Source organism: Ascaphus truei, chromosome 12, assembly GCF_040206685.1.
Source record: "Ascaphus truei isolate aAscTru1 chromosome 12, aAscTru1.hap1, whole genome shotgun sequence".
NCBI lineage: Eukaryota > Metazoa > Chordata > Amphibia > Anura > Ascaphidae > Ascaphus > Ascaphus truei.
The window spans coordinates 4825341-4850041 of NC_134494.1; the positions used below are offsets into that span (position 1 = coordinate 4825341).

Below are 24701 nucleotides of genomic sequence, written 5' to 3' on the forward strand. Positions count from 1 at the left end.
TGAGGGCGTGGGGGAGAGGCACAGTGAGGGCGTGGGGGAGAGGCACAGTGAGGGCGTGGGGGAGAGGCACAGTGAGGGCGTGGGGGAGAGGCACAGTGAGGGCGTGGGGGAGAGGCACAGTGAGGGCGTGGGGGAGAGGCACAGTGAGGGCGTGGGGGAGAGGCACAGTGAGGGCGTGGGGAGAGGCACAGTGAGGGGGAGGGGAGAGGGGCACGGTGAGGGGGAGGGGAGAGGGGCACGGTGAGGGGGAGGGGAGAGGGGCACGGTGAGGGGGAGGGGAGAGGGGCACGGTGAGGGGGAGGGGAGAGAGGGGCACGGTGAGGGGGGAGGGGAGAGGGGCACGGTGAGGGGGGAGGGAGAGGCACAGTGAGGGGTGGGGGAAGAGAGGGGCACGGTGAGGGGGGAGGGGAGAGAGAGGCACAGTGAGGGGTGGAGGGAGAGAGAGGTATAGTGAGGGGAGAAAAATGCATGGTGAGGGGTGGGGGGAGAGAGAGGTATAGTGAGGGGAAAGAGGCCCAGTGTGGGGGGGAGGGGGAGACGGCCAGTGTGGGGGGAGGGAGAAAGGGGGGGGAGGGAGAGAGGCGGGAGGGAGAGAGGCCCTGTTAGAGGGGGGGGGGAAGGGAGGCACAGTGAGGTGGGAGAAAAAGGCACAGTAAGGGGGGAGGTGGGAGAGATGCACAGTGAGGGGGAGGAGAGGCACAGTGAGGGGGAGGAGAGGCACAGTGAGGGGGAGGAGAGGCACAGTGAGGGGGAGGAGAGGCACAGTGAGCGAGGGGAGAGAGGCACAGTGAGCGAGGGGAGAGAGGCACAGTGATCGAAGGGAGAGAGGCACAGTGAGCGAGGGGAGAGAGGCACAGTGAGCGAGGGGAGAGAGGCACAGTGAGCGAGGGGAGAGAGGCACAGTGAGCGAGGGGAGAGAGGCACAGTGAGCGAGGGGAGAGAGGCACAGTGAGCGAGGCGATCAGAGAGGCACAGTGAGCGAGGGGAGAGAGGCACAGTGAGCGAGGGGAGAGAGGCACAGTGAGCGAGGGGAGAGAGGCACAGTGAGCGAGGGGAGAGAGGCACAGTGAGCGAGGGGAGAGAGGCACAGTGAGCGAGGGGATCAGAGAGGCACAGTGAGCGAGGGGAGAGAGGCACAGTGAGCGAGGGGATCAGAGAGGCACAGTGAGCGAGGGGAGAGAGGCACAGTGAGCGAGGGGAGAGAGGCACAGTGAGCGAGGGGAGAGAGGCACAGTGAGCGAGGGGAGAGAGGCACAGTGAGCGAGGGGAGAGAGGCACAGTGAGCGAGGGGAGAGAGGCACAGTGAGCGGGAGGCGGGAGAGGCACAGTGAGCGGGAGGGGGGAGAGGCACAGTGAGCGGGAGGGGGGAGAGGCACAGTGAGCGGGAGGGGGGAGAGGCACAGTGAGCGGGAGAGGGGAGAGGCACAGTGAGCGGGAGGGGGGAGAGGCACAGTGAGCGGGAGGGGGGAGAGGCACAGTGAGCGGTAGGGGGAGAGGCACAGTGAGCGGTAGGGGGGAGAGGCACAGTGAGGGGGAGGGTGGAGAGGCACAGTGAGGGGGAGGGTGGAGAGGCACAGTGAGGGGGAGGGGGGAGAGGCACAGTGAGGGGGAGGGGGGAGAGGCACAGTGGGCGGGAGGGGGAGAGGCACAGTGAGCGGGAGGGGGAGAGGCACAGTGAGCGGGAGGGGAGAGAGGCACATTGAGCGGGAGGGGGGAGAAGCACAGTGAGCGGGAGGGGGGAGAAGCACAGTGAGCGGGAGGGGGAGAGGCACAGTGAGCGGTAGGGGGAGAGGCACAGTGAGGGGGAGGAGAGGCACAGTGAGCGAGGGGAGAGAGGCACAGTGAGCGAGGGGAGAGAGGCACAGTGAGCGAGGGGAGAGAGGCACAGTGAGCGAGGGGAGAGAGGCACAGTGAGCGAGGGGAGAGAGGCACAGTGAGCGGGAGGCGGGAGAGGCACAGTGAGCGGGAGGCGGGAGAGGCACAGTGAGCGGGAGGGGAGAGAGGCACAGTGAGCGGTAGGGGGGAGAGGCACAGTGAGCGGTAGGGGGGAGAGGCACAGTGAGCGGGAGGGGGGAGAGGCACAGTGAGGGGGAGGGGGGAGAGGCACAGTGAGCGGGAGGGGGGAGAGGCACAGTGAGCGGGAGGGGGGAGAGGCACAGTGAGCGGGAGGGGGGAGAGGCACAGTGAGCGGGAGGGGGAGAGGCACAGTGAGCGGGAGGGGGGAGAGGCACAGTGAGCGGGAGGGGGGAGAGGCACAGTGAGCGGGAGGGGGGAGAGGCACAGTGAGCGGGAGGGGGGAGAGGCACAGTGAGCGGGAGGGGGGAGAGGCACAGTGAGCGGGAGGGGGGAGAGGCACAGTGAGCGGGAGGGGGGAGAGGCACAGTGAGCGGGAGGGGGGAGAGGCACAGTGAGCGGGAGGGGGGAGAGGCACAGTGAGCGGGAGGGGGGAGAGGCACAGTGAGCGGGAGGGGGGAGAGGCACAGTGAGCGGGAGGGGGGAGAGGCACAGTGAGCGGGAGGGGGGAGAGGCACAGTGAGCGGGAGGGGGGAGAGGCACAGTGAGCGGGAGGGGGGAGAGGCACAGTGAGCGGGAGGGGGGAGAGGCACAGTGAGCGGGAGGGGGGAGAGGCACAGTGAGCGGGAGGGGGGAGAGGCACAGTGAGCGGGAGGGGGAGAGGCAATGTGAGCGGGAGGGGGGGAGAGGCACCGTGAGAGGGAGGGGGGAGAGGCACAGTGAGAGGGAGGGGGGAGAGGCACAGTTAGGGGGAGGGGGGGAGAGAGGCTCGGGGAGGGGGGGAGAGGCTCAGGGAGGGGGGAGAGGCTCAGGGAGGGGGGGAGAGGCACAGTGAGGGGGGGAGAGAGGCACAGTGAGGGCGTGGGGAGAGGCACAGTGAGCGGGAGGGGGGAGAGGCACAGTGAGCGGGAGGGGGGAGAGGCACAGTGAGCGTTAGGGGGAGAGGTACAGTGAGCGGTAGGGGGGAGAGGCACAGTGAGCGGGAGGGGGGAGAGGCACAGTGAGCGGGAGGGGGGAGAGGCACAGTGAGCGGGAGGGGGGAGAGGCACAGTGAGCGGGAGGGGGGAGAGGCACAGTGAGCGGGAGGGGGGAGAGGCACAGTGAGCGGGAGGGGGGAGAGGCACAGTGAGCGGGAGGGGGGAGAGGCACAGTGAGCGGGAGGGGGGAGAGGCACAGTGAGCGGGAGGGGGGAGAGGCACAGTGAGCGGGAGGGGGGAGAGGCACAGTGAGCGGGAGGGGGGAGAGGCACAGTGAGCGGGAGGGGGGAGAGGCACAGTGAGCGGGAGGGGGGAGAGGCACAGTGAGCGGGAGGGGGAGAGGCAATGTGAGCGGGACGGGGGGAGAGGCACAGTGAGCGGGAGGGTGGAGAGGCACAGTGAGAGGGAGGGGGGAGAGGCACAGTTAGGGGGAGGGGGGGGAGAGAGGCTCGGGGAGGGGGGGAGAGGCTCAGGGAGGGGGGAGAGGCTCAGGGAGGGGGGGGAGAGGCACAGTGAGGGGGGGAGAGAGGCGCACAGTGAGGGCGTGGGGAGAGGCACAGTGAGTGTGTGGGGAGAGGCACAGTGAGGGCGTGGGGAGAGGCACAGTGAGGGCGTGGGGAGAGGCACAGTGAGGGCGTGGGGAGAGGCACAGTGAGGGCGTGGGGGAGAGGCACAGTGAGGGCGTGGGGAGAGGCACTGTGAGGAGGGGGCAGAGAGGCACCGTGAGGGCGTGGGGAGAGACACAGTGAGGGCGTAGGGGAGAGGCACAGTGAGGGCGTGGGGGAGAGGCACAGTGAGGGCGTGGGGGAGAGGCACAGTGAGGGCGTGGGGGTGGGGGAGAGGCACAGTGAGGGCGTGGGGAGAGGCACAGTGAGGGACTGGGGGAGAGGCACAGTGAGGGCATGGGGAGAGGCACAGTGAGGGGGAGGGAGAGGCACAGTGAGGGGGAGGGAGAGGCACAGTGAGGGAGGGGGGATAGGGAGGCACAGTGAGGGAGGGGGGAGAGGCACAGTGAGGGAGGGGGGGAGAGGCACAGTGAGGGGGAGGGAGAGACACAGTGAGGGTTAGGGAGAGACACAGTGAGGGGGAGGGAGAGACACAGTGAGGGGGAGGGAGAGACACAGTGAGGGGGAGGGAGAGGCACAGTGAGGGGGAGGGAGAGGCACAGTGAGGGAAGGTGAGAGGCACAGTGAGGGCGTGGGGAGAGGCACAGTGAGGGCGTGGGGCGAGGCACTGAGTGGGAGGGGGGAGAGGCACAGTGAGTGGGAGGGGGAGAGGCACAGTGAGTGGGAGGGGGGAGAGGCACAGTGAGGGCGTGGGGAGAGGCACTGTGAGGAGGGGGAAGAGAGGCACCGTGAGGGCGTGGGGAGAGACACAGTGAGGGCGTAGGGGAGAGGCACAGTGAAGGCGTGGGGGAGAGGCACAGTGAGGGCGTGGGGGAGAGGCACAGTGTGGGGGTGGGGGAGAGGCACAGTGAGGGCGTGGGGGAGAGGCACAGTGAAGGCGTGGGGGAGAGGCACAGTGAGCGAGGGGAGAGAGGCACAGTGAGCGGGAGGGGGGAGTGGCACAGTGAGCAGGAGGGGGGAATGGCACAGTGAGCGGGAGGGGGGAGAGGCACAGTGAGAGAGGGGGGGAGAGGCACAGTGAGAGGGAGGGGGGAGAGGCACAGTGAGAGGGAGGGGGAGAGGCACAGTGAGAGGGAGGGGGGAGAGGCACAGTGAGAGGGAGGGGGGAGAGGCACAGTGAGAGGGAGGGGGAGAGGCACAGTGAGAGGGAGGGGGGAGAGGCACAGTGAGAGGGAGGGGGGAGAGGCACAGTGAGAGGGAGGGGGGAGAGGCAGAGGGAGGGGGGAGAGGCACAGTGAGGGGGAGGGGGGAGAGGCACAGTGAGGGGGAGGGGGGAGAGGCTCGGGGAGTGGGGGAGAGGCTCAGGGAGGGGGGGAGAGGATCGGGGAGGGGGGGGGAGAAGCACTGTGAGGGGGGGGGAGAAGCACTGTGAGGGGGGGAGAGAGGCACAGTGAGGGCGTGGGGAGAGGCACAGTGAGGGCGTGGGGAGAGACACAGTGAGGGCGTGGGGAGAGACACAGTGAGGGTGTGGGGAGAGGCACAGTGAGGGCGTGGGGAGAGGCACAGTGAGGGCGTGGGGGAGAGGCACAGTGAGGGCATGGGGGAGAGGCACAGTGAGGACGTGGGGAGAGGCACCGTGAGGAGGGGACAGAGAGGCACCGTGAGGGCGTGGGGAGAGACACAGTGAGGGCGTGGGGAGAGCACAGTGAGGGCGTGGGGAGAGGCACAGTGAGGGCGTGGGGAGAGGCACAGTGAGGGCGTGGGGAGAGGCACAGTGAGGGCGTGGGGAGAGGCACAGTGAGGGCGTGGGGGAGAGGCACAGTGAGGGCGTGGGGGAGAGGCACAGTGAGGGCGTGGGGAGAGGCACAGTGAGGGCGTGGGGGAGAGGCACAGTGAGGGCGTGGGGAGAGACACAGTGAGAGCGTGGGGAGAGGCACAGTGAGGGCGTGGGGAGAGGCACAGTGAGGGCGTGGGGGAGAGGCACAGTGAGGGCGTGGGGAGAGGCACAGTGAGGGCGTGGGGAGAGGCACAGTGAGGGCGTGGGGAGAGGCACAGTGAGGGCGTGGGGAGAGGCACAGTGAGGGCGTGGGGAGAGGCACAGTGAGGGCGTGGGGAGAGGCACCGTGAGGAGGGGGCAGAGAGGCACCGTGAGGAGGGGGCAGAGAGGCACAGTGAGGGCGTGGGGAGAGGCACAGTGAGGGCGTGGGGAGAGGCACAGTGAGGGCGTGGGGGAGAGGCACAGTGAGGGCGTGGGGGAGAGGCACAGTGAGGGCGTGGGGAGAGACAGTGAGAGCGTGGGGAGAGGCACAGTGAGGGCGTGGGGAGAGGCACAGTGAGGGCGTGGGGGAGAGGCACAGTGAGGGCGTGGGGAGAGGCACAGTGAGGGCGTGGGGAGAGGCACAGTGAGGGTGTGGGGGAGAGGCACAGTGAGGGCGTGGGGAGAGGCACAGTGAGGGCGTGGGGAGAGGCACAGTGAGGGCGTGGGGAGAGGCACAGTGAGGGCGTGGGGAGAGGCACAGTGAGGGCGTGGGGAGAGACACAGTAAGGGAGTGGGGAGAGGCACAGTGAGGGCGTGGGGAGAGGCACAGTGAGGGCGTGGGGTTGAGGCACAGTGAGGGTGTGGGGAGAGGCACAGTGAGGGCGTGGGGAGAGGCACAGTGAGGGCGTGGGGAGAGGCACAGTGAGGGCGTGGGGAGAGGCACAGTGAGGGCGTGGGGGAGAGGCACAGTGAGGGCGTGGGGGAGAGGCACAGTGAGGGCGTGGGAGAGAGGCACAGTGAGAGCGTGGGGGAGAGGCACAGTGAGGGCGTGGGGAGAGGCACAGTGAGGGCGTGGGGAGAGGCACAGTGAGGGCGTGGGGAGAGGCACAGTGAGGGCGTGGGGAGAGGCACAGTGAGGGGAGAGAGGGGCACGGGGAGGGGGAGGGGGAGGGGAGAGAGGGGCACAGTGAGGGGGGAGGGGAGAGAGAGGCACAGTGAGGGGGGGAGAGAGAGGTATAGTGAGGGGAGAGAAATGCACAGTGAGGGGTGGGGGGAGAGAGAGGTATAGTGAGGGGAAAGAGCCCCAGTGTGGGGGGGACGGAGAGAGGGCCAGTGTGGGGGGGAGGGAGAGAGGCCCAGTGTGGGGGGAGGGAGAAAGGCCCAGTGTGGGGGGAGGGAGAAAGGCCCAGTGTGGGGGGAGGGAGAGAGGCCCTGTTGGGTGGTGGGAGAGATGCACAGTGAGGGGGGCGAGGCACATTGAGGGGGAGGAGAGGCACAGTGAGCGAGGGGAGAGAGGCACAGTGAGCGAGGGGAGAGAGGCACAGTGAGCGAGGGGAGAGAGGCACAGTGAGCGAGGGGAGAGAGGCACAGTGAGCGAGGGGAGAGGGGCACAGTGAGCGAGGGGAGAGGGGCACAGTGAGCGAGGGGAGAGAGGCACAGTGAGCGAGGGGAGAGAGGCACAGTGAGCGAGGGGAGAGAGGCACAGTGAGCGAGGGGAGAGAGGCACAGTGAGCGAGGGGAGAGAGGCACAGTGAGCGAGGGGAGAGTGGCACAGTGAGCGAGGGGAGAGTGGCACAGTGAGCGAGGGGAGAGAGGCACAGTGAGCGAGGGGAGAGAGGCACAGTGAGCGAGGGGAGAGAGGCACAGTGAGCGAGGGGAGAGAGGCACAGTGAGCGAGGGGAGAGAGGCACAGTGAGCGAGGGGAGAGAGGCACAGTGAGCGAGGGGATCAGAGAGGCACAGTGAGCGAGGGGAGAGAGGCACAGTGAGCGAGGGGAGAGAGGCACAGTGAGCGGGAGGCGGGAGAGGCACAGTGAGCGAGGGGAGAGAGGCACAGTGAGCGAGGGGAGAGAGGCACAGTGAGCGAGGGGAGAGAGGCACAGTGAGCGAGGGGAGAGAGGCACAGTGAGCAAGGCACAGTGAGCGATGGGAGAGAGGCACAGTGAGCGAGGGGAGAGAGGCACAGTGAGCGAGGGGAGAGAGGCACAGTGAGCGAGGGGAGAGAGGCACAGTGAGCGAGGGGAGAGAGGCACAGTGAGCGAGGGGAGAGAGGCACAGTGAGCGAGGGGAGAGGCACAGTGAGCGAGGGGAGAGTGGCACAGTGAGCGAGGGGAGAGAGGCACAGTGAGCGAGGGGAGAGAGGCACAGTGAGCGAGGGGAGAGTGGCACAGTGAGCGAGGGGAGAGTGGCACAGTGAGCGAGGGGAGAGTGGCACAGTGAGCGAGGGGAGAGTGGCACAGTGAGCGAGGGGAGAGAGGCACAGTGAGCGAGGGGAGAGAGGCACAGTGAGCGAGGGGAGAGAGGCACAGTGAGCGAGGGGAGAGAGGCACAGTGAGCGAGGGGAGAGAGGCACAGTGAGCGAGGGGAGAGAGGCACAGTGAGCGAGGGGAGAGAGGCACAGTGAGCGAGGGGAGAGAGGCACAGTGAGCGAGGGGAGAGAGGCACAGTGAGCGAGGGGAGAGAGGCACAGTGAGCGAGGGGAGAGAGGCACAGTGAGCGAGGGGAGAGAGGCACAGTGAGCGAGGGGAGAGAGGCACAGTGAGCGAGGGGAGAGAGGCACAGTGAGCGAGGGGAGAGAGGCACAGTGAGCGAGGGGAGAGAGGCACAGTGAGCGAGGGGAGAGAGGCACAGTGGGGGCGTGGGGAGGGGCACAGTGGGGGCGTGGGGAGAGGCACAGTGAGGGCGTGGGGAGAGGCACAGTGAGGGGAGAGAGGGGCACAGTGAGGGGGAGGGGAGAGAGGGGCACGGTGAGGGGGAGGGGAGAGAGGGGCACGGTGAGGGGGAGGGGAGAGAGGGGCACGGTGAGGGGGAGGGGAGAGAGGGCTTCGGTGAGGGGGGAGGGGAGAGAGTTGCACAGTGAGGGGTGGGGGGAGAGGGAAATATAGTGAGGGGAGAGAAATGCACAGTGAAGGCTGGGGGCAGAGAGAGGCCAGTGTGGGGGGAGGGAGAGAGGCCCAGTGTGGGGGAGGGAGAGAGGCCCAGTGTGGGGGGAGGGTGGAGAGGCCCAGTGTGGGGGGAGGGAGAGAGGCCCAGTGTGGGGGAAGGGAGAGAGGCCCAGTGTGGGGGGAGGGAGAAAGGCCCAGTGTGGGGGGAGGGAGAAAGGCCCAGTGTGGGGGGAGGGAGAAAGGCCCAGTGTGGGGGGAGGGAGAAAGGCCCAGTGTGGGGGGAGGGAGAGAGGCCCAGTGTGGGGGGAGGGAGAGAGGCCCAGTGTGGGGGGCGGAAGAGAGGCCCAGTGTGGGGGGCGGGAGAGAGGCCCAGTGTGGGGGAGGGAGAGAGGCCCAGTGTGGGGGGGAGGGAGAGAGGCCCAGTGTGGGGGGGGGAGGCACAGTGAGGGGGGCGAGAAAGGCACAGTGAGTGAGGGGGGCGAGGCACAGTGAGGGGGGCGAGGCACAGTGAGGGGGGCGAGGCACAGTGAGGGGGGCGAGGCACAGTGAGGGGGAGGGGGCGAGGCACAGTGAGGGTGAGAGGGTAGGGGGCGAGGCACAGTGAGGGGGAGGGGGGAGAGGCACGGGGAGGGGGGGAGGTACAGCGAGTGAGGGGAGATAGGCACAGTGAGGAGGAAGAGAGGCACCGTGAGGGGGGAGGGGGGCAGAGGCACATTGATGGGGAGGGGGGAGAGGCACAGTGAGTGAGGGGGGAGAGGCACAGTGAGTGAGGGGGGAGAGGCACAGTGAGTGAGGGGAGAGAGGCACAGTGGGGGCGTGGGGAGGGGCACAGTGGGGGCGTGGGGAGAGGCACAGTGAGGGCGTGGGGAGAGGCACAGTGAGGGGAGAGAGGGACACAGTGAGGGGGAGGGGAGAGAGGGGCACGGTGAGGGGGAGGGGAGAGAGAGCTTCGGTGAGGGGGGAGGGGAGAGAGTTGCACAGTGAGGGGTGGGGGGAGAGAGAAATATAGTGAGGGGAGAGAAATGCACAGTGAAGGCTAGGGGCAGAGAGAGGCCAGTGTGGGGGGAGGGAGAGAGGCCCAGTGTGGGGGAGGGAGAGAGGCCCAGTGTGGGGGGAGGGAGAGAGGCCCAGTGTGGGGGAAGGGAGAGAGGCCCAGTGTGGGGGGAGGGAGAAAGGCCCAGTGTGGGGGGAGGGAGAGAGGCCCAGTGTGGGGGGAGGGAGAGAGGCCCAGTGTGGGGGGCGGAAGAGAGGCCCAGTGTGGGGGGCGGGAGAGAGGCCCAGTGTGGGGGAGGGAGAGAGGCCCAGTGTGGGGGGAGGGAGAGAGGCCCTGTGTGGGGGGGAGGGAGAGAGGCCCAGTGTGGGGGGGGGGGAGGCACAGTGAGGGGGGCGAGAAAGGCACAGTGAGTGAGGGGGGCGAGGCACAGTGAGGGGGGCGAGGCACAGTGAGGGGGGCGAGGCACAGTGAGGGGGGCGAGGCACAGTGAGGGGGAGGGGGCGAGGCACAGTGAGGGTGAGAGGGTAGGGGGCGAGGCACAGTGAGGGGGAGGGGGGAGAGGCACGGGGAGGGGGGGAGGTACAGCGAGTGAGGGGAGATAGGCACAGTGAGGAGGAAGAGAGGCACCGTGTGGGGGGAGGGGGGCAGAGGCACATTGATGGGGAGGGGGGAGAGGCACAGTGAGTGAGGGGGGAGAGGCACAGTGAGTGAGGGGGGAGAGGCACAGTGAGTGAGGGGGAGAGGCAGAGTGAGTGAGGGGGGAGAGGCACAGTGAGTGAGGGGGGAGAGGCACAGTGAGTGAGGGGAGAGAGGCACAGTGAGTGAGGGGAGAGAGGCACAGTGAGTGTGGGGAGAGAGGCACAGTGAGTGTGGGGAGAGAGGCACAGTGAGTGTGGGGAGAGAGATGCACAGTGATTGAGGGGAGAGAGATGCACAGTGATTGAGGGGAGAGAAATGCACAGTGAGGGGGGAGTGTGATGCACAGTGACGGGAAGAGGGGCACGGGGAGAGGGGCACACGGAGGGGGGGTAGAGGCACAGTGAGGGGGGAGAGAGAGGCACAGGGAAGGGAGAGGGAGAGAGGCACAGGGAAGGGGGAGGGAGAGAGGCACAGGGAAGGGGGAGGGAGAGAGGCACAGGGAAGGGGGAGGGAGAGAGACACAGGGAAGGGGGAGGGAGAGAGACACAGGGAAGGGGGAGGGAGAGAGACACAGTGAAGGGGGAGGGAGAGAGACACAGGGAAGGGGGAGGGAGAGAGACACAGGGAAGGGGGAGGGAGAGAGACACAGGGAAGGGGGAGGGAGAGAGACACAGGGAAGGGGGAGGGAGAGAGACACAGGGAAGGGGGAGGGAGAGAGACACAGTGAAGGGGGAGGGAGAGAGGCACAGGGAAGGGGAGGGAGAGCGGAACAGGGAAGGGGGACGGAGAGAGGCACAGGGAGGGGGAGGGGGGAGGGGGGCAGAGGCACAGGGAGGGGGGGAGAGGCACAGGGAGGGGGGAGAGAGGCACAGGGAGGGGAGAGGGAGAGAGGCACAGGGAGGGGAGGGAGAGAGACACAGGGAAGGGGAGGTGATGCACGGGGAGGGGGGAGAGATGCACAGTGAGGGGAGGGGGAGAGATGCACAGTGAGGGGAGGGGGGAGAGAGGCACAGTGAGGGGGTAAGAGGCACAGTGAGGGGGTAGGGGGGGAAGAAGCACAGTGAGGGGGAGGGGGAGAGAGGCACAGTAAGTGGGAAGGGGGGAGTGGCAAAGTTAGGGGGGGAGGAGAGGCACAATGAGGGGGAGAGTGGCAAAGTTAGGGGGGAGGAGAGGCACAATGAGGGGGAGAGAGGCGCAGTGAGGGGGGAGGGGGGAGAGGCACAGTGAGGGGGAGGGGGAGAGAGGCACAGTGAGGGGGAGAGAGGCACAGTGAGGGGGAGAGAGGCACAGTGAGGGGGAGAGAGGCACAGTGAGGGGGGAGGGGGAGAGAGGCACAGTGAGGGGGGAGGGGGAGAGAGGCACAGTGAGGGGGGAGGGGAAGAGAGGCACAGTGAGGGGGGAGGGAAGAAGCACAGTGAGGGGGAGAGAGTCACCTGCACAACGAGGGGGAGAGATGCACAGTGAGGGGGCACAGAAAGGGATAGAGAGGGACACAGTGAGGGGGAGTAAGGGGGGCACAGTGAAGGAGAAAAAAATGATTAAGAATGTAGATTAAATGTTTAAAAAATTGTATTTATATACAATATTTAAAGTATCAACTTTATTTTTCTTGTATTTTCCCTATACTAATTATTCTGCTCCATACGAAATGTTCCTAATATTTCAATATAATAAGAGAAACCACTTCCATTTTCAGTGTACTTGTGTTAACGGAGGAAGGGAGCAGCGCTGATTGAGAAAACCCTGAATCGCTCCCCAGGGTTATGTTCATCAATTGAAACTTTTACATTTTTATTATTTTTATTTATAAAATATTTTACCAGGAAGTAATACATTGAGAGTTACCTCTCGTTTTCAAGTATGCCCTGGGCACAGAGTTACAGTAAGACAAATAATACATGGTTACAAGTACAGTTACATTAATGAGCAGGGTATACATTATATACAAGACATTGCGTGCACAGTTAAAGATAATTTGTATTATGGGCGTATGAAACAGTTACAGACCAGATTAAAGTGTGAGACAGCCTTAGATTTGAAAGAACTTAGACTGGTGGTGGATGTGAGAGTCTCTGGTAGATTGTTCCAGTTTTGGTGTGCACAGTAAGAGAAGGAGGAGCGGCCGGATACTTTGTTGACAGATACATGGTTACAAATAGATGCTTACGTAGGAGAACAGGGTTATACAGTATATGTGTGTGTATGTATATATGTGTGTATGTATGTATGTATGTATGTATGTATGTATGTATGTGTGTATATATATATGTGTGTATGTATGTATGTATGTATGTGTGTATGTATGTATGTATGTATGTATGTATGTATGTGTGTATGTATGTATGTATGTATGTATGTGTGTATGTATGTATGTATGTGTGTATGTATGTATGTATGTATGTGTGTATATATGTGTGTATGTGTGTATATATGTATGTATGTATGTGTGTATATATGTGTGTATATATGTGTGTATGTATGTATGTATGTATGTGTGTATATATGTGTGTATGTGTGTATATATGTGTGTATATATGTGTGTATGTATGTATGTATGTGTGGATAGATAGATATAGTGTGTGTATATGTATTGTATTAGGTGAACAGGCAGTGGCGGATTTCCCGTTGGGCCTGGAATGGCAACATTTTGGGGCAGCAAAAATGTACACTCCCATATTCTTTTGCCGCGCTGTCGTGCCTGATGGGAAGTCACTTGGCTGTTGCGGCCACCTCCTTACCTGCCATCCTCCTCCTGAACCATGGCGTCAAATGACATCATGACGCCCAATACAAAGTGCCAACCAGCGACATCACGCAGTTGATGTCCGGGGCGTCATTGGACGCTGTGGTTCAGGAGGAGGAGGGGGGCAGCAGCAAGGCGGGGGTCGCAACAGCTAAGTGAACAGGGTTATACAGCAAATATGAGGACATTGTATGAACGGTTAAAGATAAAATAGCCTAAAAAAGGGACACTCGGGCACCTATGGAATGAATTGAAGTTAGTGGTGTTCCAAGTTTTCTTCAGATAAGCAAAAAAACAAGGGAAGTAAAAACAGAATATTTATTAAAATATACTAAAATGAACACAAAAAGAACTCCCAAATGGGGAAATAATCAAAATAGGAATATCTGTGACTAGAATGAGCTTAAACCTGCGTTAATGCATGCATATCACAATAGAATATACCTCAATTGGAATTGGGTCTCAAGAAACAAGACCTTTTCCAATATTACAAGTAGTTGCCTCTAATCATACCAGCAAAAACAAGACACACAAACACATTAGACCACAATATCACCCCTACAAGAAGTGTTCTCCTGTGTTTAGAGATAGCACTATTGCAGTTTTTGTAAGATGCTCGTATTCAAAGTAGCTGGGACTAAATGATCTAAAATTCCTTGTATATTAACCTCCTTGAGGTCAGTTGCAGGAATATATAAAGTCCCATGGAGGTAAATGAAATGCCGGAAAAGTTGCAGCGATAAAGATTGTGATAAGCTGTTGTATGAAAGATGGATGACAGTGCGATGTGGGCAATGTTGTTGCTGTTTAGGGATAATAGGGTGAGTGTTGCCGTCGGTACCAATATATACACAGATTCTGCTTCACAGATTTTCAGCAATGGAGGCACCAACCTCCTCTGTTGGATCTAGTCCGATTTTACAATGGAGTCTGCTTGTGGCGCCTGCAGATTTTTCACGTGTGATATTTTTCTGTGTATGGTTACCTTTTTTCTCCTCGGCGTTGATGCTGTAAGATACTTACACCTTAGTAGTATCCCGCAGCTGCCACTTAGTCTTCCATTACTGCTGACATCCTTTGTCCATCTGTAACCCGGTTTATCTCCGACAATGTTCTTAGATTCCTTGCTGGGAAAATGTGTTCCGCTCCTAGCGCTAGTACAGCTAGTACAGGCAAGAGATACTCCCGGTCTGTCACGCTCCCAGCGCCGATACACCGGGCGTCTCCTCCTCGGTGAGCAGTTTTGGCGCCAAGCGAGAACGGGCTGATTGGTAGATACAATGCGGGTGCTCACTGGTTGTTACTTTGTCAGCTACTTTGAATAGCAACATCTTACAAAAACTGCAATAGTGCTATCTCTAAACACAGGAGAACACTTCTTGTAGGGGTGATATTGTGGTCTAATGTGTTTGTGTGTCTTGTTTTTGCTGGTATGATTAGAGGCAACTACTTGTAATATTAGAAAGGGTCTTGTTTCTTGAGACCCAATTCCAATTGAGGTATATTCTATTGTGATATGCATGCATTAACGCAGGTTTAAGCTCATTCTAGTCACAGATATTCCTATTTTGATTATTTCCCCATTTGGGAGTTCTTTTTGTGTTCATTTTAGTATATTTTAATAAATATTCTGTTTTTACTTCCCTTGTTTTTTTGCTTATCTGAAGAAATTTGGAACACCACTAACTTCAATTAATTCCATATCACGTTTGTGGAGTTGTGGGTTCTCCACTTCACTTAGGCAGTTACACGAATATTATTTATATAACTAGTATAATTATGTAGTTATATTTTTCTACACCAATTAGCGCTTTAAATCACCTTTTGTAAAGATAAAAATAAGTTATAGGCGTATGTAATAGTTACAGACCACATTAAATTGTGAGACAGCTTTAGTTTTGAAAGAACTTAGACTAGTGCTTTTGAGAGTCTCAGGTAGGTTGTTCCAATTGTGGGCTGCACCGTAGGAGACGTATGAGCGGTCGGATACTTTGTTAAACCATGGGACCATGAAAAGTCCCTTGGAGTCAGATCTCATGTGATAAGTGATGCATGCGGTAGGTGTGAGGAGTTTATTCATAATGCCGGGTAGCTTGCCCAAGAAGTATTTGAAGGCAACTCAGGAGAGATGAGCTTTGTGCCTAGACACTAGTGATGACCAATCTAGTTCCTTTAACATTTCGCAGTGATGTTTGTTGTAGTTACATTGGAGGACAAAGCCTTGTTTTGTATGAGTGGGAAGGAAGCTGGACTTGTGGAGGTAACTGCATCTGTCTGTTGGTTTCTTGTATACAGATGTGTAGTTTGCCATTTTTCAGTGTAACTTACAAATATTACAGATACATTGATGAAGTGTTTATAATATGGACAGAGGGTGAAGGAAACCTAAAACAATTCTGAGTTCCTGAACTCATTCCATCCATCAATTAAACTCAAAATGGATTATTCGACAAACCTAGTAAACTTTCTAGATACAACAGTAACACTGAAAAATGGCAAACTACACACATCTGTGCACAGGTGTGCTCGGGCCTGTGACTAATAATAGAAAGATGCCTGGTGAACGAGGTAAAATTCTTGTTTCATATTCCATATGGGCTTACTTAATAGTGCCAGTGCTGGCGTCCCAAGTCCCCATCGGTGGGTTAAAAATATAGATTTATAAGCATGGAAGTAATTCAGGATAAAAAAGACAAATATAACTCATTATAGTGCCCTGTGATATAGCCAGGGCTGTGTACCTATAAATAAAACATCCAATGTAGATGTGTTTTTTTTAATTTTTTTAAATTTATCTATGTATTTAGATACCTTATTTTAATAGTACGCTAATAAAATTATTTATTTTAATCAATTCATCATATCATTACTCTAGTGCACCAACAAGGGGTTTCTCTCTCTCTTAGTACCCCTGCGTACTTCTTTGCTGGCTCTAATAATCTCCCCGGTAGCACACAGTATATTTAACCATTTATCAGGTTTGAGCGAGGGTTCTCCCTATCTAGGTATCTAAAACCTGTTGCTTTTTCCTCCGCAATATTACAAAGATACGCCCTTTCCTCTGTTGCTCGCTTGCTAAAACTCTGACACAGACCCTCATTCTCTCTCACCTTGATTACTGTAACCTCCCGCTGTCCGGCCTTCCTGCCTCTCACCTGTCTCCCCTACAATCTATCCTAAACGCTGCTGCCAGAATCACTCTACTATTTCTGAAATCTGTCTCAGCGTCTCCCCTGCTGAAATCCCTCTCCTGGCTTCCTATCAAATCCCGTATCACACAAAATTCTCCTCCTCACTTTTAAAGCTTTATACTCTACTGCTCCTCCTTACATCTCAACCCTAATTTCCTGTTCACCCTGGCAGTGGGCACCGTAGGATTAACTCCATCCTCGGCTTAGTAGGACAGGAAATTGAATTCTTGCAGGTAGGCCATAAAGGCTGAAAGGATTGTGGAAGCCAGCATGGACACTGGTGGAAGTAAAGGGTCGCTGACAAAAATTAGGTGAGTGCTTGGGCTGCACCCATAGACATTACAGCTGTGCGGAGGCTGAGGGAAAGCGGGTGCTTTCCCTGGCATTAGTACGCGCGCTGTCCGGGGGCGTGTCTATTGGCGGGCCAGTGACGTCACGGAGCTGGTTCGCCCTCATTGGGCGAACTGCCCATGTGACCGCCCGAGAAATCAATTTTGACTGATTTCACGCGCATCGAGCGCCCCCTCAGCTTGTGCCCGGACGCTGTATAGACGCAATCACTGCCTTTAGGCAGTCTGATCGCTCAGCGTGCGGACGCGTCCGCCGGTTTACCCCTGTATGGACGCAGCCTTAGATTAGTTCTACAAAAGGATTTAAAGGTATAGATTTGAATTTTTTCTTTTATTTTTTCTTTAGTTCTATGGTTATGCAACCAGAGGAAAGAACTTGTAAGGGGATAGTAGAGTCTCTGCATCAAAAGAAAAAAGCTGCTAAAAAATGAAGTGGTGTGCGGCTTGTCAAAAGCCAGTTTTAGAGGGTACGAGCTTTGGGCAGACTGCCTTAAAGCTGCAGCAGGGGAGTCAAATGAGCAGAAGAGTACTTTTTTATCTTGGATGAAAGATATAGTAAAACAAAGTGTAGATTCTGCAGTGCAGCAAGCAGTGAAGCCACCGCAAAAGAGAGCAAGGTCTCAGACCAGCCTGGATAAAGTAAGAGATTCTTCATCACACGAATCAGAGCTGATGTGTTACCACTTGTCAGAAGGGGAATGTGATTCATTAGAGCAAGAAATGCAAGCGGAAGAATCAGAGTTTGATTTAGAAATGGTGGACCCTCTTATAAAGGCAATGAGGGAAACATTGGAGCTAGAGGATAAGGAAGAAATGGTTCAAAAATCAGATAAATCATTTGGGACAAGGCAGAAGAAAACCAGATGTTTTCCAATTCTTCAAGTGATCAAGGAGATGGCACAGATGGAATTGTCACAGCCGGATAGAAAACTGAAAATGCCCAAAAAGTTTAATAGAATGTATCCATTTTCACAAGAAGAAGTAAAACATTGGGAAGTCTGTCCTAAAATTGATGCAGCAATTTCCAGGGTGTCAAGGAAAACTACTATACCAGTTGAAGATGCACCATACCTCAAGGATGTAATGGATAAAAAGATGGATAGTGTTTTAAAGAAGGCATATGTAATCACGGGAACAGCATGCAAACCGGCGATATCAACGACATCCGTGGCAAGAGCAATGCGGATATGGATTGCTAATATGGAAGAAGCATTGGAGAAAGGAGTAAAGAGAACTACTATTCTGAAGGCGGTGTTGGAAATCAATAGCGGGCAGTGGACTACATAGCAGAATAGTCACTGGATGCAGCGAAGTCAATGGCTTGTACAGTAACAGCAAGAAGAGCGCTATGGCTCAGACACTGGATGGCAGACACAGCTTCCAAGAATAGTTTATGTAACTTGCCCTTTGAAGGAGAATTCCTATTTGGGAATAAATTGGATGCGATTATAAATAAGTCTGCGCTTATAGTGCCTTGCGACGGTGATGCGACGTCGCTCCGAATCAAATACATTGACTCCGTCGCAAGCGCTTATAGTAAGCGCGACAGAGTGACGTTGCAACCCAAAATTTTGAAGCTGGATCTATTTGATTTTTTTTTAGAGACAGTCGCCGTATTTGACTGTCTCTAAACCAGTCGGAGACCGCGGCCCACCCACTTTTGTGACATCCCTGGCGACAGTCGCTGAAAATCAAATGATAACTTTCGCTGGTGGCGACAGGTTACGTCATCGGTCACGTCGCCATCGCCAGCACTAAGCGCGGCCTAAAGTGTCAAGAGGTAAAAGCATGTTTTTACCACAAGAGAGTAGAAATAGAAGATATAGCCTACATTCCATCAGATGGAAAAGACACAGTATAGGGAACAGCAAGAACATTATCGTCCTGGAAAACCGTTTTCAAGGCTAACGTCATGGAGAGGTGAACAGAATAAGCTTTTTCGTGGCGCCAGAGGAAGACCGTCATTTGCCAGAGGATAATTCTCATGAAGGTCAGGGTGTCCAGTGGCTTCCAGTTGGGGGAAGACTGAACCAATTCGAAGTGACATGGACCCAATCAATAAGACAAGGGGGAAATACAGATCATTTCTTTAGAGTACCACCTGAAGTACAAGGACATTCCAAGAAGGGATATATATTTAAGAACAATATATGCTTGGGCAAAAGAAAAAATAAAGCAAATGAGTTTGATCTTGGAGGATTTATGACAGGCCAATGTGATAACGAGGGTTCCTCAAAACAGAGGAGAAAAGGGATTTATTCCAATATCTTCTTGATAGAAAAGGCATCAGGAGGATGCAGAGCAGTATTGGATCTAAGAACAGTAAATACCTATTTACCGGTAAGAACGTTCAAAATGATTTCATTAAACATCATCATTCAAAAAGTAAAACCAAAGGATTGGATGATATCAATAGATCTAAAAGATGCCCATTTACACATTCCTATAGCAAAAAGGCATCAAAAATGTCTCAGATTTACAGTAAATCAACAACACTACCAATATATGGCTCTGCCGTTTTGGACTGGCAACGTCTCCCAGAACATTCACAAAGGTGTTTGCCCCATTGATAGCAGAATTAAGGAAAAGGGGCGTGGAGATTTATCCATATCTAGACGAAATCCTGATCAAGTCTCAAAAAAGAGAAAAGCTGCTACTAGACAGAAACATTGTCGTGTCTTTTCTAGAACATGGCTGGATCATAAATGTTGACAAGAGCCAGCTAATACCAATCGAGTCGCTAAAATTCCTGGGAGCAGACTTTCACACGGCGGAAGGAGAGGTGCGATTGCCATACTCAAGGATCCAAGATATTGGAATTCAGACAAGAACACTCAGAACAGCGAACACATCAGCAGACTGCACGAGACTCCTGGGAACGTTTACTTCAACGTTAAACATAGTAAAATGGGCAGGTCTACATCCTTGGGATCTCCGTTCCACTGTTGTAAGACCAAAAAAAAAACACGTATACACACACACATACACATACACACACACACACACACATATACACACACACATATACACACACACACACACACATATATACACACACACATATATACACATACACATATATATATATATATATAAAAAAACAACATTACCATTCTCTCGTCCGGTAAAGAAAGACTGCACTCGGTTCAGTAATCATGAAAAACTGTATTGGGCATCTGAATAAAAAAGATAAGTCACCCAATCCGACGTTTCGGTCCTGGAATAGGACCTTTCTCAAGGGGGTGCAAAAAGGTCCTATTCCAGGACCGAAACGTCGGATTGGGTGACTTATCTTTTTTATTCAGATGCCCAATACAGTTTTTCATGATTACTGAACCGAGTGCAGTCTTTCTTTACCGGACGAGAGAATGGTAATGTTGTTTTTCTATTATTTGAGACTAGCACCTGTCTATATGAACCAGTACATTGAGTGCAAGCTGTGATGTTTGTTTTTATATATATATATATATATATATATATACATACACACACACACATACATACACACACAACTAAGATGGTGGGAAAAGGCACCGAACCTATTAAAAGGACATACGTTACACCAGAAACAATGGGTAACAATCACCACAGACGCAAGCAGCGCAGGTTGGAGAGCCCAATTGGGGGACTAAAATAATATATATATAGCCAAGCATGGAGGAACAAGAAGCAAAATACTGAGTCTATCATCAGAGATTTTATCATGGGCAGAAGGCTATGTTACAGCTATAACAGCCATACATATCCCAGGACCGGAAAATATGACAGTAGATTTTCTCAGTCACAACCTGATTCACCCGGGAGAATGGTCGTTAGACAACCAAGTATTCCACAGGTTGGTAGAACGCTGGGGACAGCCAGAGATAGATCTGATGGCTACTCATCAAAACGGAAAGGTGGCGAATTATTGCGCATGGCATTTTCATCCCACCGCAAGTCACACAAATGCCCTCAGTTTTGTGTGGCAATTCAATCTAGCATATCTGTTTCCTCCAATTCCTCTCATTTCGAAGATAGTGCAGAAGATCAGGAGCAATCAAGCAGAAGTGATACTGGTCATACCATATTGGCCGAGAAGTCCATGGTTTGCCCATCTCATAAACATGGCAATCGACACTCCGATCTACTTCAACAGTGTACTATCTAATTTGGTTATGCTTCAGAGACTGGTGTGTGAAACAGAGACAACAGAGACAAAAGTTTTTTTTCCCCAAATACTGTGACACTAGTAGAATTTCTGCAGGAAGGTTTGATGGACTCAGCCTCAGTTTATTGAAGGTGCAAGTTTTGGCATCGTCGGCACTGTTGGAGAAGAATCTAGCAACTGAGAGACTTATTCATTTCTTACAAGCAGTCAAGAGATTAAGACCACAAGTCAAGAGTAGAGTGCTGACATGGGACCTGGTACTGGATGTTCTCACTATGCACCCGTTCGAACCTATCGATCAAATACCCTTAAAGTTACTATAATAGAAGGTGACATTCCTGATAGCTATCACATCAGCAAGCAGAGTGGGAGAATTACAAGCCTTGTCTTGTAAAGAACCGTTTCTGGTCATCCACCAGGATAAAGCAGTGTTGCGACCAGTGTATCATTTTTTGCCGAAAGTAGTTTCTCAATTTCATATGAACCAAGACATTGTAATTCCTTAATTTTGCCCCCAAACTAGGTAACAAAAAGGAAGAGAGATTGCATAACCTTGATGTAGTAGGGTGCTTGAAAACCTATATTGAAAGGGTGCAGGACATAAAGTCAAACTGTTTATCATTCCTGAAGGACCAAGGACAGGGCAAGCAGCGTCCAAAGTGACTACAGGCATATCCCGGTTTAAGGACACTCACTTTAAGTACACTCGCGAGTAAGGACACATAGGTAAACGGCAGCTCGCGCATGCGCCTGTCAGCACGTCCTGAACAGCAATACCAGCTCCCTACCTGTACCGAAGCTGTGCGCAAGCGGGGAGATGATAGAGCCTGTTACAAATGCGTGATTTACATCAGTTATGCACGTATATGACAATTGCAGTACAGTACATGCATCGATAAGTGGAAAAAAGGTAGTGCTTCACTTTAAGTACATTTTCGCTTTACATACATGCTCCGGTCCCATTGCGTATGTTAATGTGGGGTATGCCTGTATATCCAATTGGATTGTATCATCTATCAGGAAAACATACGAAAACAAAGGACAAAATCCTCCTTTAAATGTAAAAGCACACTCAACGAGCCATGGGCATTTAAGGCACATGCATCACCAAGACAAATCTGCAAAGCGGATTTATGAAACACATTTATGAAATATTACATATTGGGCATTCAGGCTTCGGCTGATGCAAGCTTTGGACGATAAGTGTTAGCCTGTAGTAAAATAAAGTGAAAATGTAATCAATAAAATGGTTGAAACTGATATTGGCATTTGGGTTTTGTTTTCCCTCCTTAAATAATACTGCTGGGGTATGTCCCTACGGCGCCCACTGCCAGGGTGAACAGGAAAAGAGAAAATGTAAATAATTACCATAATTTTCTTTTCCTGGAACCATGGCAGTGGGCACATAGTTACCCTCCCTATGGATGCCTAATATATATCAGTTGTATTTTTCATCTATGGGAGAATCCAAAGACTACTCTGCAGGTAGTGGGAGGGGCCTTTATGGCCTACCTGCAAGAATTTAATTTCCTGTCCTACTAATCCTGAGGATGGAGTTAATCCTACAGTGCCCTCTGCCATGGTTTCAGAAAAAGAAAATGACGGTATGTTGTTTAAATGTTCTCTCTTCTCGCTATACACCATCCCAACTCTTGTGTTCTGCCCAAGGATGTCTTCTCTCTACCCCTTTTTGTATCTAAAGCCCTCTCCCGCCGTAAACCTTTCTCACTGACTACCCCACACCTCTGGAATACCCTTCCCCCTCAATATCCGACTAGCACCCTCACTATCCACCTTTAAGACCCAACTCAAAACACACCTGCTTAAGGAAGCATAAGAGTAGCTCCATGGCTGATACTTTACACCTCATACATAAACCTTGGCCCTTTGTAGACACACTTACCAGATTACCATCCTACTGTCTATACGTCCTTCCTACCTGCCAATTCAATTGTTAGCTCTTCGGAGCAGGGACTCCTTTTTCCTAAATGTTCCTTTTATGTCTGAAGCACTTCACATTATTTGCATTATTTGTTATTTATATGATTGTCACGTATTACTGCTGTAAAGCGCTATGTACATTAATGGCGCTATATAAATAAAGAAACCCAGTGATTTGGAACGGCACTAGACAGCAGTGCTGGTGATTAAAGTGATAATTACACATATAAGGTAAATTGTAAAGTGTAACAGAAAACAAATTCTCAACCTTCCTACGGGGAATATGTACAGATTCCCCTCAAGACAATGTAGACGCAGATGTTGGAAGGGAGAGATGGTATCAGGAACACCCCAAAAAAGTAAAAGATACAAAGAAATATTGTGCAGTATAATGGCATAGGTTTGGAATAGAAAAGAAATCTTGGCTCTATAAAGTGCCTACTTACAACAGGTAAGTGATAAAATCAGCATTGAATGGATCAACAGGTAGGTTGTATACCACAGCTGCAGGAACCCGAAACAACTGGTGATGTCAGGTAGATCTCTCTCAGGTAAGGATATCAAGGAGAGACGATTGTGCAGATAGAAGATTCAATTTTTATATATAAAACACAATAAAAGAAATGTACTCACAGTAAGTACATATAAAATGTACACGTAGCGTTTGCTTTGAGGCAGGTGAGCGCTGGGAGATGGACTGTCCGCTGTAGTACTTCCCAAGTCTTCCTCGCCGGATCGCGGTGGATGGCGTGTGACGTCACATCCGATGCTGGAGTGACGGCTTCCGGCGTGGCGTGCAAGGAGGCAAACAGCAGAGGGACACAGCTAACTTGGCACCTTCAGCTTCTCAGCAGTTGTGTAGGCTGCAGACGGCTCAAAGATAGCTCTACGCGTTTCGCTGTGTTAGCCACAGCTTCCTCAGGAGCAAGTGATACCCCTAGTAGGTTCTAAGTATATATACTTAGCATAATTAAAAATTAGCATAATTAAAAAATACTGAGCTAAAATTAACGCAGGTCCTCCTCCTTAAAGGTACATGACTCTGCGGTCAAAATGAACAGCAAAAATGATATTAGACCCTTCGGTCAGAAACAATACATAGCATAAGATAATGACTCATAACATAAATAGAAAGGTGGGAGAGAGAAAACAACATTTCTTATTTAATTTTCCATCACCTGTGCAATCGAATCATCATCTCTGCTGTACCTTTTCCATGCTCTATTCTACCTCACTTGTCCCACTCCTTCCCCCCTTCCCTTTTTCCCTGTCGCATTGTTTTTTAGCCATTTATGTCATGTATACTGTTTTGATCCTCATATCTGATATTATTTTGTTTTCTCCCACCTTTCTATTTATGTTATGAGTCATTATCTTATGCTATGTATTGTTTCTGAGGCTAACACAGCGAAACGCGTAGAGCTATCTTTGAGCCGTCTGCAGCCTACACAACTGCTGAGAAGCTGAAGGTGCCGAGTTAGCTGTGTCCCTCTGCTGTTTGCCTCCTTGCACGCCACGCCGGAAGCCGTCAATCCAGCATCGGATGTGACGTCACACGCCATCCACCGCGATCCGGCGAGGAAGACTTGGAAGTACTACAGCGGACAGTCCATCTCCCAGCGCTCACCTGCCTCAAAGCAAACGCTATGTGTACATTTTATATGTACTTATTGTGAGTACATTTCTTTTATTGTGTTTTATATATAAAAATTGAATCTTCTATCTGCACAATCGTCTCTCCTTGTCTCTCCTTGTTATCCTTACCTGAGAGAGATCTACCTGACATCACCAGTCGTTTTGGGTTCCTGCAGCTGCGGTATACAACCTACCTGTTGATCTATTCAATGCTGATTTTATCACTTACCTGTTGTAAGTAGGCACTTTATAGAGCCAAGATTTCTTCTCTATTCCAAACCTATGCCATTATACGGCACAAGATTTCTTTGTATCTTTTACTTTTTGGGGGTGTTCCTGATACCATCGCTCCCTTCCAACATCTGCGTCTACGCTATATAAATAAAGACATATATACAATGGATAGCTGACCCCTTGAGCCACTAAAGGGTTAATATATCAAAAAGTACAACAAAACTTACCGGATGAGAACAAATTCTTATCTATGTGCTCACTTTGTAATAAGTCATACCTACAGAACAGAACAATATATGCAGAACATTGATACAGGGAGTAATGTGATTTCCATTACTGGAGTGAGGAGGAAATATTTATTTCCACTTATGAAACATAATTGTAAACTGATTCATTGAGCTTCCTCTGG

General features: G+C 53.6%; 1 protein-coding gene across 4 annotated transcripts in view; it reads left to right on the forward strand.

The window, feature by feature from the left end:
- The window catches only part of LOC142464338 (uncharacterized), a 42966-nt gene that overhangs the window by 13815 nt on the left and 4450 nt on the right, over window positions 1-24701 (forward strand). Inside the window, exon 1 of one of the 4 annotated variants that reach the window (XM_075567857.1) lies at window positions 23896-24095. The exons of 2 other annotated variants lie outside the window; for them this stretch is intronic. The gene's annotated coding sequence lies outside the window, so the exon portion shown is untranslated. Of the gene's footprint in view, window positions 1-23895; window positions 24096-24221; window positions 24293-24701 lie in introns of those variants that run through there. One more of the 4 variants, XM_075567856.1, reaches the window with a different exon arrangement.